Source organism: Cyprinus carpio, chromosome B7 (genome assembly GCF_018340385.1).
Source record: "Cyprinus carpio isolate SPL01 chromosome B7, ASM1834038v1, whole genome shotgun sequence".
Taxonomy (NCBI): domain Eukaryota; kingdom Metazoa; phylum Chordata; class Actinopteri; order Cypriniformes; family Cyprinidae; genus Cyprinus; species Cyprinus carpio.
The window spans coordinates 19922406-19945352 of NC_056603.1; the positions used below are offsets into that span (position 1 = coordinate 19922406).

The 22947-nt window shown below is 37.4% G+C and overlaps 1 protein-coding gene across 2 annotated transcripts in view; it reads left to right on the plus strand.

The window, feature by feature from the left end:
• Positions 1-225: 225 nt before the first annotated feature.
• Positions 226-22947, plus strand: part of LOC109070058 — an 89248-nt gene continuing 66526 nt past the window's right edge. The window contains exons 1-2 of one of the 2 annotated variants that reach the window (XM_042727833.1): positions 226-428; positions 8997-9120. The gene's annotated coding sequence lies outside the window, so the exon portion shown is untranslated. Of the gene's footprint in view, positions 429-8934; positions 9121-22947 lie in introns of those variants that run through there. The other variant, XM_042727834.1, reaches the window with a different exon arrangement.

The following is a 22947-nucleotide window of genomic DNA, read 5'->3' on the forward strand; positions in this document are numbered from 1 at the left end:
CAGGGGTGTTCTTAACTTTGCTAAAATAATTCTCTCAAGGTTTATTGGCATGCAATATTTAATAAATAAAAACGGCATCAAAAGTAACATGATAACGGACACTATAGTGTTCAAAAATATTTCAAATGTTTGATTATTAAAAATAATCAGCATGTAAATTCTTCCGCCAAGTAATATAGGTCGCTGTTTAGTGTCGCACAGCAGCATAGTTTGGCGCATTAATATTGCGACAACCGTTTTGGAAGCGCAGCATCCATTCGGAATGTAGAGCCAGAAATATCCGTTAAACAATAAATACGTAACGTATTAAACAACACGCTACATAGTTTAAATACTTAACTAGCAATGTAGCTAGTTACGATTACAGAAGTTGCACTTGGTTTGGATTTCTGTCAACTTGTCGACCTCTGTTTACCGTGTCACCCAAGGTAACGTTACAATCATCGATTTCTGTCTAACTTACATAATGTTGTCAAATAAATCCACAAAAACGAGCAAGCAGGTTTTAATTAAATATTACAGTAGTTAGTGCTAGTGCAAGTAAATATGAATATTATTACTTAACCTGCAAAATTTGTGTACTAAACTCATTATATTTAAATGGTTAGAGAGTATGTTTTTAAATGTATAAAACCCGCGCTCCTGTCGCATTGGTCAGAGGGGTCAGTGATGTCCGAATGAGTCGTTCATTTGAACCGATACCTTTAGCCACCCGTTTGGAGATCACTGGTCGGTTGTCGCTGTAGTGGGTATTTTCTACCTACAGTACAATGAGATGCTATAATAATGTGTTTGATAATAAATGCTGATTCCTTCTTTTGGGTGCACTGACCTAAAAACACGTAGCATTAGCTCTGTTGAATCTGGTAACTGAAAATGTGGTTGAAGCCACAGGCTCCTTGGGACTCTTGTAAAGGTGTGGAAAAGTGCCTGATAAGTGATTTAGGAGAATGTAATTGGAGCTCTTTAGGGCGAAGGACACAGGCTCAATCAGGAGCCATATTTCTCAGACCACAGAGGCCTGTTAGAGGTGATTAACTTCTGCATTTGAAAATTGTTTCCATTTGTTGGCAGTGCCTTGTCCTCCACCCCTGTAATGACGATGTCAAAGGCCAGATTCAGTTGATCCTTTTATGAGACACGTTGCTGCACACCAGTTTTTTTTTTTTTTTTTTTGTTATGATATATCCAACAGTATATCAACTGTGTTTGCATTTGTGCACTTTCTTTTATAGTAGCCATTGACAAGCACAAATGTGACTTGGAGCTCTCCCACACGTTTTGACAAATTAATTTCCATGTTTTTATTTTTTATAATTTTATGGATTACTCACAAAATAATTTCTAAATTGTAAATATTATAAAGATAATGAATTTTTATTTATTATTATTATTATTTTTTTTTTTATAATTTATTTAAATCTGGACTTAACAATAAATATCAGCAGACACCAGGGAATTTAGTGGTATAAAAAAAGTCTGGAGGGCGTTCCAATTTTCATATTACCTTGAACTTCTGATGTAATTAACCCACCTGGCAGGTTAACTAGTTGGCAGGTAACTGTATAAATCACACTAATTAAAGGCTGTCAGCAAATGTACAATTATATGTTTGTGAGATAGAAGTACAGATAGGATTGAATGATATTTCCTGATTTTTGCAGATTAAAACACCATATCAAATATATAACAAATGCCCCATAATATATAATATCAAACTTTTTCGAAAAGGAAGCTTGTGGGCCGCTTCCTCATATTCTTGGTTATTTATTTATTTACTTATTTTTATTTAGTGTGATTGATAAACTGTTGAACTATATTTTTGAGAGCACATTTGGTTCCATTGGCAGCCTGCAGATTGTGTGTTTCTGGTGCACATTAAACTGATCAAACCGTAGTGTGTGGAGCTCACTAGCAGCCATCCCTTGTGCAGGTCCAAGAACGAAGCTATTCTTTCAGGGCTTAATTGTGGGCCTGTCCGGGGTAGATTAGAGGGCAGCGTTCATACAGCTCAGTCCTTATTGGCTGGGTGGAAATTGTTCCCCCGGGTGGAAAAACTGCTCACATTCTTAACAGACACTTTGCATTGTCACTGTGCAGCAGATCATCCGATATCCGGCTGATCTGTCAGTGGGACCTCCAAACCGAGAACAGGAATTTTCCATGTCAGGCTGGAGCACTAGCTGATTAGAGCTCCAAAAGTTCTGTGAAAGGGCCTCTTCTGGGTAATTACAAATTATGATCATGTGTGTTTTTCCAGAAAAGTGTGGTGTATCACGTACATATTTTCTGTTCATGGCTAGTAGAGCTAATCAGATTATCTCAGATGAGGTTTTGCCACCCTGTCTTTTCCATTGATGAAATAATGATGGTTTTCTGTGCCAGAACATTCACGATTAATCAATGTGTCAGTCTTGTACAAATGTATGAAATGAAAATGATACTCAAAACAAAGTAGAGCTATTATAAAATATGTTCTGTGATTTTAAAAAGTACAGCCCATGGCCATTTTTTGCCCTGACTGCTCTTCGTAGATAATCACGATCTGTGAATTTCTTTTTCTTTCTTTTTTTTTTGCCTCATGTGTGTCCATCAGCCTGTCTATCTGTCGGTCTGTCTGGTTTCTTAATGTTTATCTAAGAACAGATACTCAGTAGATTTTATATCATGAGGCAGTTATGTGTGTGTGAAGTTAAATGTGGAAAATGTCATCTATAATTTTCTTTTTTATTGAATCAGTTGAATAATAGAATCTGGCATTTCCACAAGAGAACATTGGATTAAATCAAAAGTAAATTGTTGGTTGAGAAGGAACTGTTTGTTACATTTTGTACATTTGAGCTGATGATGTGGTGTTGTTTTGGCATATGAATAGCTACACATTTTGAACTGAAAGTAAGTGAGTCAATGGTTTGAAACAACCATTTGGTTCTCACTGCAACACGTAGTGTGTTTTATTTTCTTCATGGATATTTGAAAACTTAGTCACATGATTTGTGGTTGTATAAAATGGGTGTAAATAAGGCTTCAGTCCACTGGAATGTGCATGCCTCTCTTAAGCCTTCATATGTCTTTCAGAAACTTTACACTGTTAGTAAAATCTGAAGTCTAACACAATGGTCTGTAGATGCTGTTCTAACACATTTAGTTTGACATTAGTTGGCATTTGCGGCTGTCAGGCTGTAATCAGCCAGATCTCATGCACCAGAATTATGTTAAGAATGCGTTTATGTTTTCTCCTTTCAGAAGTGTCTGATTACATAACTGTGCAACAAATGTGTTGAATACAGTAGGTGGGATTTAAGTATTGGTGTGTCCACAAGAACAGTAAAGCATGTTTTGTTGTGTCAGTGTATAGTGGTTTGATGTTTTTGAATCTACTACTGTGTATCAGACTAAATTTGGTCCACTAAAGTAGGGCTGCTCGATTATGGCAAAAATCATAATCATGATTATTTTGGTCAATATTGTATTCACGATTATTTAACACGATTATGAGGGGGCCATATGACCAAAACTATATATGAGTGATTTATTTAAAGATAGTGATACTTATCAAATGTATTTCCTGTAAATAAGGTTGCTATGACATCTACATTTTAGAGACCAACGGAATTTCAAACAAACAAACAAAAACCCCACAAAAATATAAAAAAAAAAAAAAGCCCACAATAAAAAATGAAAAGAACTTATATAGTAGAATAAAAAAGATACAAATGAAATACACTGTGCTTTAATGTTTATTTTATGCAAGTCTCAAGCAGTTTACAGCTTACTACAGAAATTAATAATCAAATGTAAAATAAAACAGCATAGTCTTCACTGTAAGAATTAAACTTTTTTTGATTTTGAATTTGTCTTTTGTTGTTTTGATTATTATTAAGCGCACTGTCGCAGCAGGAAAATAGCCGTTGTCACTTTAAGAGCTGCACGGATCCAATTTACCGTTACACATTTATTTTCATTCTCAACTCTTTACGTTTATTTATTACACGACCCACGAATGTATACATGAATAATCACTAAGCGCCGCATTTTTTGTGTATTTGACTGTTTAGGCGCGCACCTTGAGCTAAAAGATGACTTTACATGTCTGTGTTCTGTTCTGTCTTTGAGTGCATATAACGTTATCTTCCTAAGGAGCAGGACAAGTTCTCTTTCACACTTTTAAAAACATGAATAAATATACTTCTACAAATCAAGCACGTCCCATTTTGCAAAAGTAACGTTATATGATTTTACTGATTCACAATTGAAATTGGGCTTTTATGGAGTAACGAAAGCGCAGCGCTGGAAAAGGCGGCGGAATGAGGTGCGATAATAGTTTTATCTCGATTATTGTATTTTTACAATCGTTGGAGGCCAAAATCAAAATTGAAACCTTTTTGCGATTAATTGCACAGCCCTACACTAAAGTAAAGGTGTAGTAACATAGCGGATTGTCAGTTGTGTCCTTACACAGTCACTTCCAAACCAAGCAGGTTTATATTAGTAATCACTACAGATCTGCGTGTTAAAGTTCACAAGACTTGAATCCAATGTATCCATGTGGGGAAATATTCTCACATGTCCCTCACACAAATATCCCAATCACTTAGATTCCTACTGATATGGCTGCATTTCACCCACGAGATTTCGCCATATAAAGATAAATGTAACCAGGCCTTGCCTTTGTATGCAAAATCATTGAAGTGACAGATTTGTTTGAATTCATTTAGCAGTGGAGGTTAAGAGCCTCCAGACATCAGACATGGTTTTTCTGAACATCACCACAAACTAGCCGACACTGAAGTGAAGGTTAGGGGTGTAAAAGTTTAGCATGTTGAAAGAGGTCTTTGTCAGCACTGGAAAAGTCCTGACTCTTGCACCTTTAGTTTTCCACTTCCATGTCCTGGTTGGTTATTGTTAGGTTTTTAGAATTCATTTTTAGTGTGATACTTAAAGGGTTAAGGCCCGTTCACACCAAGAATGATAACTATAAAGATAACTATAAAGATAACAATATTAGCGTCCACACCAGCGAACGATATCTTCTTTTTATTCTAAGTGCACGCTCGTCTGGCGCTTTAAATTTTCGAGCTCGTTACAGCAGGATGGATTATGATTGGCTGTCAATTTTTTATCGTTCATCAGCTGGAAAAAAAAATCGTTTTGAAAGTGATTCCAACAATATCGTTTTTCTTTGTCTTTATCATTATAGTTGTGGTGTGGACTCTGCTGTTCTTTAAAGGAGCCATGTGTAATGTCTGGCAAAAAAATCTAGTCATACTCCACATTCCATACCAGATGGGGGCAGTATGCCTCAATAAAGTGAATTGGTCTACTCTAGAGTAACAAACGAGAAACGGCATAGTCTCTATGCTCCGCCCCTACCTTCACAACAACCCTAGAGCCATAGCCGAAGCCTAAAGGACGTTTTGCCTCCAGAGGAACGTTGGGTGATGTCAAGTGATTTTGAAACATGACATCTTCAAGCTACTCCCCTTCACCTTTACCAGTGAATATGTTCATATTCGTTTTGTTCATATTACATTTTGAGTTGTATATACACATTATTTGAATTAAATTAATTTGACAGACAGCATTCTGTCAACATCATTGGTCAATATCAGACAGCTGATGTTGACCAAGCTAGCGCCAACCAACGTAACCAGAGCTGCCAACTCTCAAGCATTCACCGTGAGACACACGCAATTGACTCTTTTCACATGCTTTCAAAAACTTGACCGCTCTGAATATAGTGAGTGAGTGCGCGCGCGGCCGGGGCGCTCTCCCTCTATCTCTCTCTCTCTCTCTCTCTCTCTCTCTCGGGTTCATTATCATCGAAGACATTTCAAGCTTATTAGGTAATGTTACATTTTAGCATCAGCTTGGTAGAGACGGGCTTTGGTAGATAACAGGTGAAAACCGGATCGGATCTGTGGGTAAATTATAGCTAGCTAATTATCAAACGCAGCTACGGTTAGCCATCGCTAACATTAGCACGTTTATCGAACAGCCTTCGATACATTTCTATGTTATAACTTCCCGAAAAAAATACGCAAACATATAAAACAAACTTTCTAGCGAAATACTAACAGCATCTTACTTACCAATCCAAAAGAAATGTTGCAAGTTCGGAGTCGAACCTCATTTCTTTCAAGTCCATCAGTTGTCTCCAGCGATGGAAAGCAGTGCCGATGTTTACTCTGTTTCGGCTCCTTTTCTTAGCGGATTTGATTTGTGATTCCGAGCGCGGTTGGTTCCCTGTGTTTTCCCATCCTTCCGCTCTCTTCCCTGAACTGAAATTAAGTAGTGGGGCTGTACCTTCCACACGATTGACATCAGGTTCAAGTACGCCCACAAGCCGTGCGAGTTATTTGTGTATTGCAGGTTGGCTGGTGGTTATGTTGCCCGCATACCGCCTCCCATGGCCGAAACTGGTATTACGACACCTGTCGGGCAGTGGCTAGTAATGCTAATGCTAATTAAAGGTTGATATCTCTGCAGCACTATAACTTGACATTTTTTTAATGACATCATCGCCCTTATTTCTTCTCATTCTTTTGATGCGTGTAGGTCATTTTTTGGATATTTTTACCTCAATTTTTACACATGGCACCTTTAATGCTGAAAATGATTTTTAGAACTATATCTTTATCGTTATCTTTATAGTTATCGTCCTTCGTGTGAACGGGCCTTTAGTTCACACAAAAATGAAAATTCTGTCATTAATTATTCGAAACCAATAAGACCTTCGTTCATCTTCGGAACACAAATTAAGATATTTTTGATGCATTCTGACAGCTCTTTGACCCTCCCATAGACAGCAAGTGTCCTTACACGATCAACGTCCAGAAACCAGGAGATTGTTAAAATAATCCATGTGACATCAGGGTCCAACCGTAATTTTTACGAAGCTACGAGAATATTTTTGTAAGCAAAGAAAACAGAAATAACGACCTTATTCAACAATTTGTCTCCTCCCTAGCAGCATTTTGGAGAGTATCCACTGAGCGTAAACAGCGTGTGTTCTGTGTCAGCAATGTGGCTCCATGTGGTAGTAGGTGAGTAATTAATGACAGAATTTAAATTTTTGGGTGAACTATCCCTTTAAATAACACTGAGAAGACCGAAGTCTTCAGTCGTGTCTATAGAGACCCGAGACAGGAAGCACGCTTCACACTAGATCATGACAATGAATCTCTCATAATGTAAAGACCACATTCTGATGAGTGCTCTGCATCCGGAGGAAAGGACACCAGTTGTCGGCACCATCCACCATGATGAGCACCTTGAGTATTCTGGGGTTTTACAGAGTGAGAAACTGAGTAGATTTAATGTGTGTTATGTCTTCTCCAGACCCGCTTGTGCCTTCACTCATGTTTCTCTACAGTAGCTTAACTCCAGTTGAAAGAGTAGGCATATGTACAGTACAATTTAAAATTTGGGGACTATTTCTTTGACCGAAATTAATACATTTATTCAACAAGGACACATTACATTGATCAAAATTGACAGTGAAGACATTTGTAATGTTATAAAGATTTCTACTGTAAGTAATGTTGTTCTACTGAGCTTTCTCTTCATGAAGCAGGACAGCCATTTTTCAACACTGATAATAATAAGGAATGCTATTTGAGCACCAAATCAGCATATTTCAGCATATATCAGATTTATGAAGGATCATGTGACACTTAAGACTGGAGTAATGGCTGCAAAAAAAACAAAAAACAAAAATCATTTTTGCCATCACAGGGATAAATTACATTTTAACATACATTAAAATAGAATACATTCATTTTAAATTGTAATAATATTTCACAATATTACTATTTTACTGTATTTTTAATTAAGTAAATGCAGCCTTGATGAGTCACTTTTGAATCATGGTGTATATAGTGTTTAATACATGGACAAATGCCAAAATGCATTTTGAATAAAAGTCAAAACAGGACATGAGCTTAATGCATGCAGTAAGGCAGAAAGCTGTAGAAGAGCATCCGGGTTGATATTTCCTGCCTGTATTGAGTTCCGATGACCTTTAGGAGAAGGATTTCAGTAAAATGTCTGTCTTAAATCAGTCTTTAAGCAGGCTTCAACAGATCTGAGAAAGGGCCTTTGTTTTCACCTTTTGTGTCTGTGTCACATCCACACCTCTTGTGGGCAATTTCTGTTGACATGAAGAGGTGGGTCGACCTGCTCTGCCAGAGTTTGAACACTTTCCATCCGTTTTGCAATCCATCAAGTGCACGTCTTAGTTTTGTTTACATCGTAAGCTAAAGGGGAATCTATTTTGAACTACAGCAGGCTGTGTCTGTTTGCAGTGATAGATGCACCAAAAAAATGATTCTGTAGGAATACAGGAAGTGGATATGGAAAAGATGATGCATAAAAAAAGTAGTTTCCACCAAAAGTAATTTTTCAAAAACCATCAAAGTGCAATGTCATACAATGTTAAATAACATTCTGTTCTTTATATTTTCCTTCATTACCATTTATTTTCATTTTGCACATGCAGTTTCCATCCTGCAGCCGGTGTGTGACAGCAAGTGTACTTTAGGGCTGTTTTGTTAAGGGTTGTATATCAGGATGTCTTGTGCCTGTGAACATTTCCAAAGACCACAAGCTGTACGCCGTAATTTGAGTATGAGTATGTTCCCCTGCTTTCAGTGCAGGTTTTCTGGCTTGGCTGTAAGTGTGTGGGTGGTTGTGAAAGGCAATGCTCTACCGTGTGTTTGTGTCTGTGAGGTAACTCTTATTGTAATGTCAGTCTTTACTGCTCAGACTGCTTAGATAGGAGAGTCGCACATGCTCCAACAGGCTGATTTGGGAACAGTGTGAGGAAATGGACAAATAGAGGAGTTTATTCTCCATGAGAGAGAAAAAAGGAGAGAGAGGAAGGTTTTACAGAAGGGAAAGGGGAGGAGTTTTCCTTGGCTGAGATACCACAGTGGCAGACAATCTCACTGTGTATGAGTCTCTCACAGGGTGGTTTTGGTTTTTCCTCTCACCAGCTCTCAGCATTACATGGAGGGTCTTCGGAGACTGACTGTTTTCTGATTAGCATGATCCTGCAGGACTGAAGACTGTGGGTCAGTGGAGAGCTGCTGTTGTCCTGGTACTGCAGATCTACTAAGGGTAAGTGACTTTCAGATAGAACATTTAGATTCTCTGTCTCTTTCCACCTGTCTCTGGAATTCTGCCTGTCCACTCACTCAGCCTGCAGTCACAGCTCTCCGTGCCTGAGCAAGTCATCCTGACAGTTCCTTCCCCCCACTTTTCTTCTGCATGTCTTTACTGTGTCTTCCCCTCCCGCGCTCTGAATCTGAATTTAAACTCTGAATAACTTTGACATTTTAATGAAGAAATGTGCAACTGTGTATTGTAGGTATTGTAACTGGTCATCATTTTGCAACCCCCCACCCCCACATTTGTAATCACCTTTTTTACAGATCACACATTGTACATACATCAATCAATTTGAAGACTTCTTTGACATTTTTTGTCAACTTTCCATTTAAAGTGACAACAGATAAATTAGTCAAAATACTATACCCTAGATCAGTGGTTCTCAACCCTTTTGACTCCAAGGCCCCCCATTGACCACAACAATATTTATATTTTATTTATTTAATACCACATGATATTTTCAGTTGGTCATGATCGTCATAGTGTTTTTAGAGTAGTGTTTTTTAAATGTTTTTCTCAATTTCTAAACTAAAAATAACTCAAAATAAATATCCATTATTAAATTGCCCATGGAGTTTATTAGGATTATATTATTTTACATTACTTTTAAAGGTGTCAAATTGCACTTTTAAAATTAAGTTTTTATTTTTAGTTCTTTTAGCTTAATTTGATGCCTGTTTGTGTTATTTTAGATAATTTTAAGTAATCTTGGAGCCCCCTGGAGTTCCTCAGTGGACACTGGGTCCCTGGTTGAGAAACACTGATATATGTAATGTTGGACCATCCTTATATTTTAATCTGTACTAATATAAATTTATTTTTGACTTAATATGTGTACACTTATTTTTGACTTGTGTATGTGTCCATACAGAGAGTGATAGGTGGTGTTAGTGTTGTGTTGGAATGTGTCTGCACAGCTCAGTATTTTTGTTTTAAATAGCCCTGTTAAGACTTTGTGTGCCATGACTGCGATGAGTTCACACACCATTAACCTCACACACACAAAAGAAGACCGTTCTTACATCAGCTAGGTCAGTGAGGAGTTCAGATGAATGGCTGTTGAACTTTTAGACGTGGCAGGATGAATGTGACTTGGTTGATTTAATAGTGCTGCAGCCCCTGTTTGACACCTCAGTCTAACCGGCTTGTAATAGACACTGGCCTTGCACTTTTAACAAAGCATAGGAGGACCGATCTAAACAAATTCTTCAGTTTTGGATTCTCATCATCGTCTGTCTGCTATGTAGCAAAGCTGATGCCAGAGTAGGATGTCATAGTAAACACATACCCCTGACTGTCTTTTATTTCCCAAGAAGTCCTGAACTGACAAACATAGGTCCCCCACCAGATCCAAGTTACCCTGGACTGAGCCCTTTTGAATTTCTGCTTGTATTTTTGTGTGTTTTAATGCTGATTTATTTGTTAAGATGACACATTGCATTATCATTAAGAGCGTCAGTTGGTGAAGGTTTACTACTCTGAATTATGTTGAGACCCCTTTGTGAACCCTGTTCTAATATGTACAGTGCGGTGCCGTCACGGCTGGGTGCGTCTATGCACTACAGCTGGACCTGAAGCTACAATGTCTGACCCAGAGGGCACTGAAAGTGTGGGAAACATACCTTCAATGTCTCTCTGTCCAGCAGACTTCTTTTCATCAGCACAAAATTAATCTTAAGTGCAGCACTGAAAATATAATGGAAAGAGATAAGTCAGTGAGAAGAAGGTTTTATGATGGGAACTTTGTTGCAGGGAAATTGTGGAGGCACATTAAATTATTTATGTTGTTTGAGGGCATTTGTTGGACTCCCAGTGCCAATTGAAGTAATCACAGATTGGCCTCAAAGTAGATGTGTACGACCCCTTGATATTTTTATCAGTGTCATGTGGGTAAAATTAGCACTGCCTGGTATATCCGTCACTATTCATAGGGCAAGAACAAAATGTTTATAGGTGGGCCCCCTCTCTGTAATAGAGGACCCACCTCATAGGGCCCCGGACAACTGCTGCCTAGTATTAGGGGTGATTAGTAGTCAGATTTTTTTGCTTGAATAGAAATGAACAGAGAGGGAGAAAAAATAGGGACAGGCACAGGATATTATAGTTTGTGTGTACTTGGCAATAGTGAATACATTGCTCTTGAACTTCAATTTCCTCTGCTGAAGCTTCAGTCATCTGCTTTCTCCCATCCCAATATGCATGTGCTCATGCATTGTTTAGACGCAGATATGAGAGCGATAGCGAGATTGAAAAAACATCAGTAGTTAGCGCTCGGCTAACAGAGATTTTCTATGATGCTTAGCTCTGGATCTGGATTGTCTGATTTTCATAACCTCAGGTTAAACTCTTCACTTTTTGAATCAAATCAAACACATATCCTGTATCTCATTTTTTTTTTTGTCTCTCTGAATATCCGGAGTTTCATGTTTAAATTACACAAACAGTATGGTGATTTCCTCAGTGATGGTATCTCGGTCTCATTCGGTTTGCATAACATGTTGGCTGTAGGTGAATCCTTTGGCTCAACAGGGAAGATGAAGTTAGTTCACAGAACTGCAGAAAAGAGTGAGCGTTTGCATTTCACCTAAAAGGCATTATATATTGAAATTGAGAGTTGAGTTGCCCAGAGTGTGGTTTATTTATTTCAGTAATGTTTTATTTAGTTTGAAAATGTTGCCTGACACCTTGAACATCCAACAGTTCTGAAGAAATTCCTTGAACAGGTTTACAAGAAGTTACACCCATAGTCATTAATTTAGAAAGGTGAAGCTTGGATGAAAAAGTGACCTTAAGTCATCTTTACAAGTTTATTTATTTGTCTTTTGCAGGACGGCAGTTAGATAGGAAGAATATTTTGTACTCTTCTCGTGGTGGACAGACTGTAATATTTTGCAGAAAACCTCAGCTCTTGTTTACAGCCACATGTTTTTCAGGTTCTCCACATCGTTTATGAATGGGATATCTGATAAAAACAAGCAGAGTGTTAAAACAAAAACAGATGCTCATGTCAACAAGGTCTGGTTTAAATCTCTACTGCATCACAGTGAAGGGCTGTTGTCTCATTTTCATTTGGTGAACCACCAAAGAATCTGACTGTCTCCATTTTTCTGCCCAAATAATAATGTTTCAGATAAAAGAATAAAGATAGAAGAAACAGAACAATGAAAGAGGGCAGCGATGAAGAGAAAAGCGGTCAAGAGAATAACACTGAACTTAGCGACTAAATCCACATATATTGAAAGCTCAGTTGGGCTTGGGTTGGACCTGCTCAATCCTGCTCTGATGTAATACTGAGACTCTCAGCACATTACATAGTCTCCTTCTCTTCATCCATGTCAGCCAGTGGTTAATAGAAAAGTCATGCTCTTCCTGTTTTGCCAAAACATGTTTTCTGTTAGTCATTAGGTTCATTAGGTTGAATAATTTAGAGATTGGTGTATGTGTGTATCATTTAATCACCATATTCTGTATTTATCCTCTCTTCTCATTCATCAAAAATAATGTCTGTAAATCATTTATATGGTGTGGGAGGCCTGCTGGGATAACATAACATGAATCCTTTATGGTTCTGAACCAGAGTGCTGAGGTCCGCTAAGCAGTGGTGGACAGTAACGGAAAATGTGCTAATATAAATTTAAATTAAGTAGCCTATATAAAATTAATCTATCTATCAGTACCTTTTTACTTAAGTACATAAAAAAACGAGTACTTTTGTACTTTCACTCGAGTAAAATTGAAAAAGGAGTACTTTTACTGGAGTAATATATTATTATATGTATCTGTACTTTTTCTCAAGTACTTGATTTGTGTACTTTGTCCACCACTGTTGCTAGGGCGCCTCAGAAAACATCCTCAAGATTGCTTAAAATTATTTAAATTAAGACTAAACTAGTACTAAAATGAGCTAAAACAATTAGAAATCAATATACGTTTTTATCTATTTATTTTTTGTTTTGTTTTTCTTTAAAGAACCAGGGTTCCCATGGTTTTGAAAAACCTCATTTTGATTAATTAAATATTGCTAGACCTAGAAAAGCTGTCTAAATTAATAAAAGCTTAATGCTCCATGCCAAGCTCTAAATTATTTTTATCAGGTTGAAATAAAAAATATATATTTTTCTTAACAGAATTTAAAAAAAATATTATTTCTTTCAAAAAGTTTGAGAGCCAGTGGTCTAGGGGAAATGCATTAGTCAACATTTGAAGCATCAAAACCTTTCATCAAAGTTGTCCTAAAACCTAAAGCCAAAATGCGTTCTTGTACTAGGACAACTTTGATGAACCTTTTTTGATCCACTTCAAATGTTGACTACTGTAGACTAGCCATTGGAGGCAATCCTAGCAAGGTGTATCCATGTGTCAGATTAAGGATGTCAAAGTAGAATTCCCGTTTTGGCTGATGGAAAATGGAGACAGAGCAGGACACTCCGCAGGAATTTGAGTCATGCAGGAAACTGAGTCATCAGTGACCCCATATTTAGTTGATCAAGGTCCTTGCTTTTGCCTGAATTTATTTTCAGGATGTAAATATGAATGAGACTCAGTGTAGGACTTCACACACATAAAGCAGCATACAGACGCACCCTTCTGATTAGTCACAGGTGAGTCAAGTCATTAGGGCTCCACCTGAGTTTCACATATAAATCACATTACTAATCCACAATCCTAAAAATGTTTAGCCCTTTAAGTGGGTTCCAGTTCTTTCAATTGTATTCCAACAGAATCAAAATTACTTTTAAAAAACTATTATCCTACAATAATGAATGCATGCGTAGTTCAGCTGCTGATTCTTATCTGATTTACAGATTTTCAAGTAAAAAAACAGATTGCTTAACATTGTGTGTAAAAAAATAATAATAAAGTATTGGAGTACATACAGCATTTTTTTGGACTATGTGAAATCAGTGAAATGTATGTTGGTCACCATCACTATGGCATTACATCCCAGAGTGGCCTGCATCCCATCCAGGCCCATCATTCAAACAGACATTGTAAATAAATATGCTGGAGGGTTATCCTTGCTATTTTTGAAGGAAACTCATTTTCTTTGAAGGCTATGGATAATTTATCCTCAGTATGTGTTGAAGCTGAGGTTAGGGGTTAATGATGTTGGTGAGCCTTACTTAATGGCTTATGGCTGAACTCTCTGAAACACTGATGTGTACAAATAGTCTCCTTCTACAGTACTGAACAGATTTTACATGCTTTGGTGACACAGGCATGTGTCATGGGACAGGCCTTGTCAGGGAATTTGCATGCACAAATTATAATCCAGTATGTACTAATCAGTTCATACATTTAATTTTTTTTGTTATTATTATTGTGCATGTCTATTTTTATATTGCCTACAGCAGTTTGATAAGAACATTTAGTTATTTATTTGCAACATGAAATATTTGTTACTGTTATCATAGCTTTTTTCAGCTTAAAAAGAGCACTGACTTGTTCAGCCTGTGTGTGTTGTTTTTAAAATAAAAACAACTCCACAGCGATCTGTATAATGCACACTATAGTTCACTGCCTTCACAAAAGGTTTCATTTAAACCACAAACCTCTCATGTGTGTCCCAGAATCAATAAAAATGTGTTGAGGGTGTGTTTACTCATGTCATGCATAAAAACGCAGATGTTTACTCAATAGGTAACCTGCAGAGCTCCTAATGACATCTCACATAATTTGTTGATTTTACCTTATCTCAGCTTTGAAAAGAAGCATTGTGCTTTATTAGACTTATGCTCTGGTTTTATTTAACTATTCAGAATACAGGTGCACTTGAGAGCACGTGTGGACTTATTATTTTCAGTGAGGATTACTTGTGCTTATGTCCACAAAAGCACGTCTAGCTGTGGTTAACCGTCCATTCAGTATAGTTCATAAATAGACTAAAGTTTATAGAACTGAAGATGAACTACTCTGATGTAAGGAGAATTGGTAAGTAGGCCTAGTTATTTAACAGATGCTACACATAATACAGGCACAGTCTCCTCTAGAGACACACAAATATGTCTAGGAAAGTGTTATCGTTTTCTCCTGTCGTCTTTCAATTGTTAATGCCACACACTGAAATGAAGCGGACAAAACATGTGTTCCATTTCATTTTATAGAATTGTGTTCCATTTTAATTAAGTAAATTCAACAAGTAGAAAATACTAAAGCATCAGATTGGTTTAAAATATGACGTCAGAATGTGATTCTGGTGGAATGATTATGATGACACATTTTTAATCTTGTCTTTGTTGGGGCTGTTGCTGACAGGCGCACAGAGCGGCAGTGGTTTACAGAGCTAAAGTCAATAATTAAGATTGGTGTAATGCCATCAGCCAGTCATGGTTTTATCTGGAGGAAATCCTCTCTCACAATGGACTAAAAAGCACCACTCTTATGCTTATGCTGAAGAATAAATGTTTGGGTGAAATCTTTTCTAATTGCAAGATTTTATACTTTTGAGTAAAAAATACAAATGTGCTTGGGGTGGATGGTGGTCCCTGTTCTTCTGTTGACCTTGATATTTGAGATACAGGATTTGAGTGAGTAATCTCTTGTGATTCAGCACAAATCATTCACATAAGGAAATTCTTAGGTGGTAGTCTGGTAGCTGCAAGAGATGTCAGCTTTGCTGATATAGATGGTGAGTAGGTTCATGTAGCTTTCTTTCTGTCCATCTGTCGCAATGGCCATGAATTTAATGCCACAAACCCCCCCCTAGCTACTTACAACAAAGTGCACATGCCTGGATTTATAGATATGTGGTTGAGATCTGTGATGGTTCTTCTTACACATTTTGTTTTTTAGAAGGAAAACAGACTCTCTCTTCATTCTCGCTCAGCTTTTTTCAGCACATGAAAACACATGGCATATTCATTCAGTAACCCTCACATGTGTGTTCTGTCATTCATTAATTTAATCCTTGTTTTCATTGCTGATATTGTTGGAGCTCAGATTGGCTATTATGCCTCTCTGTATCTCTGTTGGTTTTGGCTGGTAATGTTCACCTCCTGCGATAAATTGTGGTGCAAATAGATGGAATTATTATGGGATCAGATGAAGGTTTATTTCAGCAGTCTCTGCGATAGTTTGCCTTTTCTTCTTATATAATTTCAGGTTGCATCTGTATTACTGCTTTTTATCCATTTCATATAATGGAAAAAACGTCCTGTTCTTGATTTGTTACTCTCTCTCTCTCTCACCTCTTGCTTTTATTCTCTTGTTCTATTTATATAAACTGTGTAAGCTAATAAATGTAAAAATGAATCAGTTTCTTAGTCCCTTGAGGCTGTCAGAAAGCATAGGTCTTCAGGTTAACTGGTATCAGCAGTCCATTAGTCAGTCATGCCAGACAAACTGCATCCCTTTTCATGCCTAATCACTTAATCAGATTCAGTTTTGGAGAAACAGATCAGGACAGAGAGTCTTGTTTTTCCATCATCTGTGTTTGTGAATGTGTTTTTGAGAGTATCTGTATGTGGAAGCAAACAATGCCGGTAAGAAGTCATTGTAAAAGTGCATGAAGTAATGTCATGTTTTCACCAGGACATTTCATATTCATTTTCCTAAATATCCAGTTTGGCTGTGATCTTTGACTTTTCAACTTGCACCAAAAGATGTCAAACAGAATAAATGGTGTATAAATGGAATTGCAAAGATTTTTCTGTATTCAGAATAACATAATATTATACAAGGATACTATTATAAGACACTATCATAGAAATATATGGTAAAAAATAGTAAGAGTAGGTTGGAGAGCATGCTGTTCCAAATTAGCTAGTGACTGATTTTATTTATTTTTTCATGTGTAAAATTATCTTAAACGTGATTTATTTTAAGTCACTTAGTGACTTTTCATTTTCTTGGCATACTTTAGTTCAGAGAAGCCATTGCAATAAACATAGTCTAAATTATACCAATAAATAGCTAAAAAAAAAAAAAAACAGTGTTTGTTCCTTACTGGTTTATATTTGAAGTGTATGTACTGAGTAAAATCTATGTGTGGGTTAATAAAACTTGATGTTGGAGATTTGCAGCTTACATCAACAAACACAGAGAGAGGGTGAAATATTTAGTTTGTAAGTACAGTACTTTAGGGTTCTAGGTGTTTATGTGTTGCACCATTAGACTCCAGCTCCACAGTTTATTCCTAATTTTCTGGCTGCCTGAGGCCTGTGCATGCCTGTTGTGCTGTTACTTCAACACATACACACTGATTCCCATCTCCGGTATGTCTGGAGATGTTTGTAGTCCTACTTATTTATGGTCTTCTTTACCATTAAAGGTAAGAAAACAGCTGGAGTGATCATTTGTCCCCATTTTATCCTTCCTACTTCTACTGTTTCTTCCTTTTTTGTTGTTGTTTAAGAGCTATAATGCTGATCAGTCATTACGTTATCTGACCTCTCCATCAAAGAACGGTCATCAAGCACACGCTCACTCTGGCCTGTAGATGTAGTCCTTCCCCTTGCCACACTCTGGATGTTGTGTGTGTGTGTGTGTGTGTGTGTGTGTGTGTGTGTGTGTGTGTGTGTGTGTGTGTGTGTGTGTTTGTGAAACCTGCTTTAAAGGGGTATCAGCTTCTGAGATTTCCTTCGGGCATAAATCCTCACGACTGATACAGTTGATTGGGAATCAATATATATTCCTGTTGATCTCAGTTTTGATCTCAGTTCTATTGTAAATAATGGCTACCCAATTACATCCGGTATAACTGCTCTAATTAGTAACTTCAGTCCTTCTCACTTTACATGGACGGATTTTTGGACTTGAAGCCAAAGCAAAATTTCTGTAGCAGAGCAGCTCAGCTGTTCCTTTACCTCAAACTCTACTCTGTTTGTGTAGCCTGTGATAAAGTGTGCTGCAAACACACACACACACACACACACACACACACACACACACACAGGAACCAAGAATTACTGCTGATGACAGCCTTGGGTGAAGGTCCATGTCATATAACAAGCCATTAACAAAGGGTGCAATACAAGAGCTGCATTTTGCCCCATGGCTGAATATCCACTCTCCCTCCATTTTCCACTTCCTGCCATACAGCTACTGTGTGGACTGTGTGGAGTGAGATAATTTTTGTGTCTGTTTACAAGGTGACATATCAGTGTCAAAACTGGTCTTACAGAGGGAGACGGAATGCACAAAATACACAGACATGCGGGAATTGTAATATATTATAGACCACACATTTTAAACCTTTACGTACTATTTCTTAATAGGGAAACACAATGGCTGTAATTGGTGTTGATGCCATTGGAAATATGAATATAAAGGTACAGTATACGTTGTACAAATATTTGTCATGCAAATAAAGCTCATTAAAATGAAACTATTTTTAACAGGGGAAAAAATATATTACATTTTCAGTTTTAATGTTTTTGGCATGGCAGTGAGTTGATCTTGTTGTTTGAGGAATCTTTCCTACATGGCTTCCTGCTGTTCCTGTTTGCAGCTGGAATGTGAGTGTTCATATTCCAGCCACTGCGGAGTGTGTTTGGCTCCCCCTGGTTACTGTATTTAACTCCTTCCCTCGAGCCCAGCTCTCAACAAACTTTTAGTGCGAGAGAAACAGACATGAATGATTTGCACCATCAGATACCTGTAAGAAGTATATTATCGCACCACAGCTTCTCAAATCATCTACAAGTGAAGTAAATTTATGTTATGTTAAATAAAATATATAATAGATAATAAATTAAATAAAAATATTAAAGAGCAGGTCATATGGTATTTTAAAGTGTCCTAACATTGTGTTGGAGTTCCCTATAACAGGTTTAAATACATCCAAGGTCAGAAAACATTGTCATTTTCTCAGAATATACATTTAATATTAGAGTCATTTGCCAGTGATTTCGAAACGATTCGTTTCAAGCAAGTTCTGAGCAAACCCCTCCCTTCCTCAAACCTACTCTGCTCTGATTGGTCAGCTGGCCAAGCCTGTTGTGATTGGCACAGAGAGGAGTCCTTGAGCAAGTTAGCGAGCGCTACCATTGAGAAAGCACCTTTACATAAAACAATAATATAGTGCTCCAATCTGTTCTTATAATAATGACATAAAATACAAAAACACTTATGCAAGCGAATCGTGCCCACAGCTAAAGTTTAACTACTAAACTGTGAACACTTAAAACAGTAATAGTGGATACATTAGCCGAGGGCTAACGTGACTAACTGATGAAACAATACAGTTTGTAAACCAAAATATGTCTACTGTTATGTTTGAAGAACGACAGACAAAAGACGCTCTGTCTATTTAATCAGAATGCAGAACAGCTGTATCACAGGAGCACCAGCCTAAACCTCATTAACCCTATAACTGCCGGTGCAGCAAAATAAACAGCAATTTCACTATGAGTATAAAGTCTGTGTGCTACACTACATTCTTTATTATTAAACGAAGTAATTAGAGCAATGTCAGTCTACATTAATCCACACATTCTTAGGTTCACAGCGAAATATCAGAACTATATGGTGCTGTAGCGTGAACCAGACAAATTAAAGATTCGATCGGGAGCCTGGTTGAAACATGAGCCGAATTCCACAGAAAGGCAGGATGTTGTAAATCAACTCCCAGCACCACAGTCTGGTAACCAACTCTTTCACAGAACAGCTTTCAACATTAACACCATTAGAACAATTATTGACAATTTCAATTCGAAGAAGAGATTGTCTAATTTGGGGCAAGTAATCGAAGAGATGGACAGTCTGACCCTCACATGTAAAGCCATGAGATTAAACAAGATCGTCGGATTGACTTCCCCCCACCTAGCAAAACCAGACTGAAATTCCTAAGGAGACCTGTTAACCCCTCTGGTCTCCACAGGACATATCCTTACTCCCCAGAATGGCACAGAGAATGCCTTCCAATGCATATATGCACCAAAATGAACTCAAAAAAGACTACTAAATGGATATCAGTCCATTGCTCAACTCCATATCATACATGTAACCCCCACATTTGATTTTAATGTTTCTAATCACTTATTGTGTATGTCTTTTTAAATAACTCTTGAATAGCTTAAGGGATCATATTCATGTTTAGTATGTGTGTGTTCGAATATTCTTGCTTGAAATGTTTCTGACCCTCAGTTATTTGTCAAATGTATCATATTCTTGTTATAGGAATCATGTCCAAATTATACCCTGCAAGAGCGGGAAAATTCGGACCACGAGCTTGATAAGATAACATATGATTTATGAATGGGTGGGACAAACATCGGAACACCCTGAGAAAAGACAATATCTAATTGGTCAAGACAACATTTGAGGTGTGGCCAAAAGGCCAGTTTAAATACTCAGGACACCATCAAATTCTGCTTTTAGCTTTGCTTGTAGTTTAAGCTTTTAGTCATGCTTTTAGTTTTTAGCTTTCGTTTAGCTCTTGCTATCAGTCATGCCGGCTTTTAGCCTGCTCCTAGCTTTAGCTTTTAGCTTTGAGCTTGCGTTTAGCTTTTGCTATCAGTCATGCCGGCTTTTAGCCTTTGCTTTTAGTCATGCTTTATCACTTTTAGCGTTCTTCGAGCGCCGTTCCAGCGTGCTTCGGCCTGCACGCCTGCTGCTACTTAGCCACGATGAGAAGAAACACCACCTAGTCTCGTCAAACTTTACTTCTTTTCTTTTCCGTTTGAGAGTTTCGTGTTCTGAGTTAAGTTTTGTAACGCCGTGTCTCCGAGTCTGACCTCGCGTGCCCGTCTGAAACTACAACCAGCCCACAACTCCGCATCTTCAGCCTACGCCCAACCACGGGCTTCCCAAGACGTCACTTCAACGACTACTGAACTTCCAGCCAATCAGCAACTTCGGGAAACCCCCTTTTCAGCGACAACAAAAGGGAACCCCGTTAAACAGGCAACGCAAGTAACCTCCAGACTCACATCTGTACTGGTGTTATCTAATATAATTTTAAACCTCATTGAGGAACTCAGTGCGAGGGTTAATTAAGTGATTAAATGGTTGTTCATGTCTATGCAATTTCACGTATTGCTGTAAACTTGGGATTTCACATTTTCATTCTCTTAAACTCACTCTTTCCTAACGTTCTATCCTCCTGCAACTTGTGTGAATGTGTGAGTGCGTGTGCTTATGTGTTAGATTAGTTTATATGTCTTAGATTTATCTAATAAAGCCTTATTTATATTGAAAAGAGAAGTATCTTGTGTTTTGTGCTCACAAGTTAATGTCTTAAACTGCCGATCTTGTTACTGTGCTAATTAATAGTGTTTTCACTATACTTTGGATATTAATATCCAGCGCAGATTTGATGTTAAAACGGCTCGTTCAGTGAATCGCTGGCCGTTTCAGTGATCAGCCGTGAAACAGTGATTCTGTTCAAATTCCCTTTAAAATCTTAAATGATTCCCTTTGAGCTAAATTGACCTGTTTCCCTTACAGTGCTTTACCTGGAAACCTAAAGCTGCACTAGGTATACATCACATATTAGCACTCAATTGAAATTGTACACATAATGTATCAGTCGTACTTACAGGTTGTGGTTTGGAGACGCGTTAGTCCAAATTAAGAAGATTAGAAGGCAACGAAGATAAAAGCCAAGCATTCCTCGGTAAAATGACATGCACACAACCAAAGGTTCGAATTGTATTTCTGTGGTTTCCTTGAACACAGCATCTTCTCAACATGATAAAGTGTAAACACACTAATTAGCGGAAGTGTTTGTGGGCAGGTCAGACTCTGCTCATATTTCACGGGCAGGCGGGGATTATGCAAATATCTTTTATTTATCATGCACTTTTTTTTTTGATTAACAACTTTGCAGATTGTTTTCATTTAAGGATAGCTACGTTATAAACTGCAAAAGGGATATTTTTCAAAAACCTGACCTGCTCTTTAAATAAAAATACAGTGTTAAATAAAGCTCAACAAAAAGAAGCTAAAGTTCAGCTTAATTTTAATTGTATAAGATTTGACTGTACATTTATAAAAAAAATTTAAATGTGCAATGTAGACATGATAGCAAAGTATATAAATACATCAATATGGCTTAAAATGCTTTACTTATTTATACACTACAGGGGTCCCTGGTCCATCTGTCTATCCATCAAGTGATCCTTGGCCTGTAAAATGTTGAAGACCCCTGGTCTAGAGCTAAAGGAACATGTGTTTTTTACATGCCTGGTTAAAAGTAAATATATTTTAATTGAGGAATGGTCACATCCTTGACATAGAGAGTTTAGTGAGGTAGGGCTGTGCACTGCACAGGCTCTATTTATACAAGACCCCTATAAAAATAGACGAACCTAACCCAGTGATGAAAAACTTAAATACACTGACCCACATATGTGGGTTCAAATTAGTATGACCTTAATTCATTGTTCAGGTTCACATGCAGTGTGGTAGTTGAAATCTCCTTTGTGCTCTTGCAGATTAGCCTCAAGCTAAATGTTTGAGTATGAGGGCTTCCCATGCTGTTTCAAGCAGGGAAATATAAATATCAAATTAATTTGAACAATATTAATTACATCTGTTTTCATTTATGAAATAATGTTTTGTGTTTGCTGATTATGGTTAAATTATTGATTTAAGGGCCCTGTCAATGTTATTTAAGAAAATCAATATCCAAGATGACACTAAAAGGCATCGGTTGAAAAATTGCTTAAACCTATTTAACCAGTTGTGTTTAGCAATTTATCAACACTGAATTACGTTTGTTTGCCCAGTATGAGATATCCTTGACTACCAAAGCAGCATATTAGAGTGATTTCTGAAGAGTAATGGATTCTGAAACTTTAGCTTTGCCATGACAGGAATAAATTACATTTTTAA